Raw genomic sequence first — 7,818 nt, forward strand, 5'->3', positions numbered from 1 at the left:
AAACACAATATCCGGTTTGCGGAAATCCAGAATAATGTTTCACAAATAAAATACCTTTCTAACTTTACCATCATTTCTCACCTTCGACTCTGAGGACTTAGTTAGATATTTATTAAAAAGTCCCTTCATGCCTATCTTGGTACTTATGTCTCGAACACAACAGTATTAGTCGATAAATTTGGGAAAGTGTTCCATTTTTAATGACCATGCAGGCCACTTGCAGAAAAAAAAACTATACAATTAAACAAAAATTCTATCCATCCATTTTCTACCGCTTGTCCCTTTTGGGGTCGCGGGGGGTGCTGGAGCCTATCTCAGCTGCATTCGGGCGGAAGGCGGGGTACACCCTGGACAAGTCGCCACCTCATCACAGGGCCAACACAGAGAGACAGACAACATCCACACTCACGTTCACACTCTAGGGCCAATTTTAGTGTTGCCAATCAACCTATTTTATTTTATTTTGTTTTTATTAAAGCATTTGTAAAATAGTTGTATGCACTAATTAATGCATACACATAGAATTAATCATTATAATAAAGTTGTATTTCCATGATTATTTTTAAACAAATCAGTCCATTTTCAATTAGTTTTTTTTTAAATGACGAATACATGGATATACAGCGCCGCCTCGTGCTAAATTGTGGCCCGACATAGATTTTTTTTCCAGTTTTATTCATGGTAAACGATTATTTATTTTCATTTCTACCATTATAACCTTTTTTTTTTTTTTTTTTTCATTCATGGGAAACGATAATTTATTTTTATTTTTACCATTATAACCATTTTTTTTTCAGTTTTATTCATGGGAAACGATTATTTATTTTCATTTTACCATTATAAGCTTCTTTTTTTTTTTCATTTTTATTCATGGGAAGCGATTATTTATTTTCATTTTTACCATTATAGACATTTTTTTCAGTTTTATTCATGGGAAACGATTATTTATTTTCATTTTTACCTTAACCCTTTTTTTCGAGTTTTATTCATGGGAAACGATTATTTATTTTCATTTTTACCATTATAGCCATTTTTTTCAGTTTTATTCATGGGAAACAATTATTTATTTTTAATTTTTACCATTATAACCCTTTTTTTCGAGTTTTATTCATGGGAAACGATTATTTATTTACATTTTTACCACTTTAACCATTTTTTTCAGTTTTATTCATGGGAAACGATTATTTATTTTCATTTTTACCATTATAACCTTTTTTTCAGTTTTATTCATGGTAAACGATTATTTATTTAAATTTTTTACCATTATAACCTTTTTTTCAGTTGTATTCATGGGACACGACTATTTATTTTCATTTTTACCATTATAACCTTTTTTTCAGTTTTATTCATGGGAAACGATTATTTATTTTCATTTTTACCTTAACCCTTTTTTTCGAGTTTTATTCATGGGAAACGATTATTTATTTTCATTTTTACCATTATAGCCATTTTTTTCAGTTTTATTCATGGGAAACAATTATTTATTTTATTTTTTTACCATTATAACCCTTTTTTTCGAGTTTTATTCATGGGAAACGATTATTTATTTAAATCTTTACCATTATAACCATTTTTTTTCAGTTTTATTCAGGGGAAACGATTATTTATTTTCATTTTTACCATTGTAACCTTTTTTTCAGTTTTATTCATGGTAAACGATTATTTATTTAAATTTTTTACCATTATAACCTTTTTTTTCAGTTTTATTCATGGGAAACGATTATTAATTTTCATTTTTACCATTATAACCCTTTTTTTGAGTTTTATTCATGGGAAACGATTATTTATTTTAATTTTTACCATTATAGCCATTTCTTTCAGTTGTATTCATGGGACACGACTATTTATTTTAATTTTTACCATTATAATCTTTTTTCAGTTTTATTCATGGTAAACGATTATTTATTTTAATTTTTTACCATTATAACCTTTTTTTTCATTTTTATTCATGGGAAACAATTATTTATTTTCATTTTTACCATTACAACTATTTTATTTTTATTTTTTCAGTTTTATTCATGGGAAACGATTATTAATTTTTATTTTTACCATTATAACCCTTTTTTTGAGTTGTATTCATGGGAAACGATTATTTATTTAAATTTTTACCATTATAACCATTTTTTTCAGTTTTATTCATGGGAAACGATTATTTATTTTCATTTTTACCATAATAAAAAAAAACTTCAGTTTTATTCATGGAAAACAATTATAACAATTTTTTTTTTTAGTTTTATTCATGGGAAACGATTATTTATTTAAATTTTTACTATTATAACTAAACTTGTATTTAATTTGATGCATGTTTGGTACTAAAACGATTTCATGGGAAATAAACTTTTTAGAGCAAATTAATTAAATGTAATATATTCAAAATGTATAACCAATGTTTAACCCGGCTAACTCAACTCCATTGAGCGGAATTTAAACCCATTATCACTGATTTTCAAGGCAAGTACTGATGCAGTGCACCACAGATGCCAGTGGGCTGATATAGCAGGGTGTAGATTAGTGGTAAAAATGCCATATATTGCACAGTCATTCATAAATTTACATTGCACATGCGCGTCTTCTCGCAAAACTAATCGCAGGGGCCTACGCATATAATATACAATCAAAACTTGTAATATAGAAATAGTGAAGTGTGTACTTTCATTAACAAATGCTGTAAAAGCGTTAAATTGTAATATATTTGTGGGCGTGTCAGAAATAAATCGAGTCAGTTTATAACCTGTTTTGAAAATGCTTTACTATAATTTTTAGAGAGAAAAAACTTTATGGATTCCCCATAGAAGAAGACTTTTGACAAGAACAAGAAAGTTTGCGGTCCCCTCCAAGGTTTCTCATTGTATCCCATTAGGTTGAGTTTTGTCTTGCCTTGATGTGGGATTTGAGCAGAGGATGTCGTTATGGCTTGTGCAGCCCTTTGAGACACTTGTGATTAAGGGTTATATAAATAAACTTTGATTGATTGATTGAAATTCAGGTGTAAATAACATATTGTGAGAATTGGTTTGAATTAATAAATACATGTTGAATTGAGAATATAATTTCAACCGAATTGAATCGGGAATTGTTGCAAGATTCACAAAGATTAGATAAAAGTATCTAATTTTTCAATCATTTAATTTTATAAAAATATTAATTCTAGATTATTTTTTGTATATGTACTGTATATTTATTATATGTGACAGACTTAAGAGACAGTGTTTTTAACAGTGATGGGCAGTAACAAGCTACATGTAGCTAAGCTACGTAGCTTAAAGGCCTACTGAAACCCACTACTACCGACCACACAGTCTGATAGTTTATATATCAATGATGAAATCTTAACATTGCAACACATGCCAATACGGCCGGGTTAGCTTACTAAAGTGCAATTTTAAATTTTGCGCGAAATATCCTGCTGAAAACATCTCGGTATGATGACGTCAGCGCGTGACGTCACGGATTGTAGAGGACATTTTGGGCCAGCATGGTGGCCAGCTATTAAGTCGTCTGTTTTCATCGCAAAATTCCACAGTATTCTGGACGTCTGTGTTGGTGAATCTTTTGCAATTTGTTCAATGAACAATGGAGACAGCAAAGAAGAAAGCTGTAGGTGGGAAGCGGTGTATTGCGGCCGACTGCAGAAACACAAACACAGCCGGTGTTTCATTGTTTACATTCCCGGAAGATGACAGTCAAGCTTTACCATTGGCCTGTGGAGAACTGGGACAACAGAGACTCTTACCAGGAGGACTTTGAGTTGGATACGCAGACACGGTACCGTGAGTACGCATGCAGCTGCGGCTTCCAAACATTTGGTCGCTTGCCCGTACGTGCGTGCCGCTATGTGCATGTCACGTACGTAACTTTGGGGACTTTGAGGAAATATATGTGCTGTATGAACTTTGGGGAGGTGAACGGTACTTTGGGCTGTGGGATTGAGTGTGTTGTGCAGGTGTTTGAGTTGTATTGGCGGGTTATATGGACGGGAGGGGGGAGGTGTTTGTTATGCGGGATTAATTTGTGGCATGTTAAATATAAGCCTGCTTGTGTTGTGGCTAATAGAGTATATATATGTCTTGTGTTTATTTACTTTTTTAGTCATTCCCAGCTGAATATCAGGTCCCAGCCGCCTCTCACAGCATCTTCCCTATCTGAATCGCTCCCACTGCCCTCTAGTCCTTCACTCTCACTTTCCTCATCCACAAATCTTTCATCCTCGCTCAAATTAATGGGGAAATCGTCGCTTTCTCGGTCCGAATCGCTCTCGCTGCTGGTGGCCATGATTGTAAACAATGTGTGGATGTGAGGAGCTCCACAACCTGTGACGTCACGTTGCGAACTTTATCGTCGATGTTCTCTACTAAATCCTTTCAGCAAAAATATGGCAATATCGCGAAATGATCAAGTATGACACATAGAATGGACCTGCTATCCCCGTTTAAATAAGAAAATCGCATTTCAGTAGGCCTTTAACTACATTTTCCAGTATCATTGCGGTATCTTAGCTACTTTTTGAACAAGTAGCTTTTCCTTTAACTTAGCTATTTTTAGACCCATGTAGCTAAGAAGCTTACATCAAAGCTACAAAGAGAGAAAACGGACTGCGAATCCAGGCCCCCTAAAAATATGAACAAAATACAATGACGTGGATAAATAAGAACATCAATACATACGGAGAAAATCCATGACGATTGGTTGGTGTTTGTACGATGAGTCACAATTGGCTAAGGTAAAAAAATGTTTTTTAAAGTACCAATTATTGTCACACACACACTAGGTGTGGTGAAATTATTCTCTGCATTTGACCCTGATCCCCTCACCCCCCAAGGGGTGAGGGGATCAGTGAGCAGCAGCGGTGGCAGCGCCCGGGAATTAGGGAGAAACATTACAGACTGGCCAATTAGAGGCAAGTTAAGACGGCTCATCGAAACCAGGAAGCAAAATCATAACAGACACGCACTCATGTCACATGACGACGAGGGAGTCGGAGACAGCGGTCCATTTAAAAAATAATATTTGAAAATAGCAGAGGGATTCTGTTCCGCAGATTAGATTTTTCCTTTAGTAATGAAGAAGAACAAAACCCACAATATTGCGTGTCTTCGGTCATATTTAGACAAATGTATGTGTTCAGAAAAAACAATGACCAAAACCTTAATTTGTAATGGTTTGAACCAAACCACAACATGAAACTAAACTGCTCTCTCATCTAAGATGCCCAACACAATTTTAGGAACACACATTAAGTTGAGTAGAGTTCATGAACAGTTTTACAGCACATAACCATTACCAACGGTTCCCAAAAAACTGTTTTTTTTTACTGTAGGTAGAGAAAATGAATAACCTTATAGGGGTGGGCCAAAGAAAAGGCAAACTAATTAGATACATACAATAGAGTGTGGGGACCCCTAAAGGTAGTAGTAGGGTGTCCCCTGCTAAATGACTGATAGTTAATAGTAATGAACCCTTATTGGGTCCATTTGTACACTGTCAGTTACATTAACATTGACATTATACATGTGGGGCCCATAGATATAAATGCTGTTAAATGTAGCTTTGATGTATCCATCCATCCATCCATCCATCTTCTTCCGCTTATCCGAGGTCGGGTCAAGGGGGAAGCAGCCTAAGCAGGGAAGCCCAGACTTCCCTCTCCCCAGCTACTTCGTCCAGCTCTTCCCGGGGGGATCCCGAGGCGTTCCCAGGCCAGCCGGGAAACATAGTCTTCCCAAGGTGTCCTGTGTCTTCCCCGTGGCTTCCTACCGGTCGGACGTGCCTTAAACACCTCCCTAGGGAGGCGTTGGCTTGGCATCCTGACCAGATGCCCGAAACACCTCATCTGGCTCCTCTCGATGTGGAGGAGCAACGGCTTTACTTTGAGCTCCTACCGGATGGCAGAGCTTCTCACCCTATTTCCAAGGGAGAGCCCCACCACCCGGCGGTGGAAACTAATTTCGTCCGCTTGTATCCGCGATCTTGTCCTTTCGGTCATAACCCAAAGCTCATGACCATAGGTGAGGATGGGAACGACCGGTAAATTGAGAGCTTTGCCTTCCGGCTCAGCTCCTTCTTCACCACAACGGATCGATACAGCGTCCACATTACTGAAGACGCCGCACCGAGCCGCCTGTCGATCTCACGATCCACTCTTCCCTCACTCGTGAACAAGACTCCGATGTACTTGAACTCCTCCACTTGGGGTAGGGTCTCCTCCCCAACCTGGAGATGGCACTCCACCCTTTTCCGGGCGAGAACCATGGACTCAGACTTGGAGGTGCTCATCCTAGTCGCTTCACACTCGGCTGCGAACCGATCCAGTGAGAGCTGAAGATCCTGGCCAGATGAAGCCATCAGGACCACATCATCTGCAAAAAGCAGAGACCTAATCCTGCAGCCACCAAACCGGATCCCCTCAACGCCCTGACTGCGCCTAGAAATTCTGTCCATAAAAGTTATGAACAGAATCGGTGACAAAGGGCAGCCTTGGCGGAATCCAACCCTCACTGGAAACGCGTCTGACTTACTGCCGGCAATGCGGACCAAGCTCTGACACTGATCGTACAGGAAGCGGACCGCCACAATCAGACAGTCCGATACCCCATACTCTCTGAGCACTGAGGACTTCCAGAGGGACACGGTCGAATGCTTTCTCCAAGTCCACAAAGCACATGTAGACTGGTTGGGCAAACTCCCATGCACCCTCAAGGACCCTGCCGAGAGTATAGAGCTGGTGCACAGTTCCACAACCAGGACAAAAACCGCACTGTTCCTCCTGAATCCGAGATTCGACTATCCGGAGTAGCCTCCTCTCCAATACACCTGAATAGACCTTACCGGGAAGGCTGAGGAGTGTGATCCCACGATAGTTGGAACACACCCTCCGGTTCCCCTTCTTAAAGAGAGGAACCACCACCCCGGTCTGCCAATCCAGAGGTACCGACCCCTATGTCCACGCGATGTTGCAGAGTCTTGTCAACCAAGACAGCCCCACAGCATCCAGAGCCTTAAGGAACTCCGGATCTCATCCACCCCCGGGGCCTTGCCACTGAGGAGCTTTTTAACTACCTCTGCAACCTCAGCCCCAGAAATAGGAAAGCCCACCACAGATTCCCCAGGAACTGCTTCTTCATAGGAAGACGTGTTGGTGGGATTAAAGAGGTATTCAAAGTATTCCCTCCACCGACCCACAACATCCGCAGTCGAGGTCAGCAGAACACCATCCTCACCATACACGGCGTTGATAGTGCACTGCTTCCCCTTCCTGAGGCGGCGGATGGTGGTCCAGAATCGCTTCGAAGCAGTCCAGAAGTCGTTTTCCATGGCTTCCTCAAACTCCTCCTGCCGCCCAGCTCACATTGCACCCGACCTCTATGGCCCCCTCCCATGAGTGGTGAGCCCAATGGAGGGGGGACTCACATTTCTTCTTCGGGCTGTGCCCGGCCGAGTCCCATGGGGACAGGCCCGGCCACCAGGCGCTCGCCATCGTGCCCCAACTCCGGGCCTGGCTCCGGGCGAGGGAAAACTGAGTCTCAGTTGTTGTATTTCCATAGAAGTCTTCGAAGCTACAATTCTCCAGTGATAGCTTCCCCTGTAACTTAGCTACATTTAATCGAGAGTAAGTTGTAGCTTAGCTTACTACATTTTCCAAGTAGCTTGCCCATCACTGTTTATTAAGGTCCATTTGCAATAAAGCTAGTCGAAGATCATCTCTAACACAACACTCTGATGTTTTTAGAAATCTGCTGAAAAAAGAGAGAGGATCTCAGCTGAAACTTTGAGGAACACACCTCGAGATGTGACGTTCATAAATTAATTAAGTCTATTGAA

Source organism: Nerophis lumbriciformis, linkage group LG09 (genome assembly GCF_033978685.3).
Source record: "Nerophis lumbriciformis linkage group LG09, RoL_Nlum_v2.1, whole genome shotgun sequence".
Taxonomy (NCBI): Eukaryota; Metazoa; Chordata; class Actinopteri; order Syngnathiformes; family Syngnathidae; genus Nerophis; species Nerophis lumbriciformis.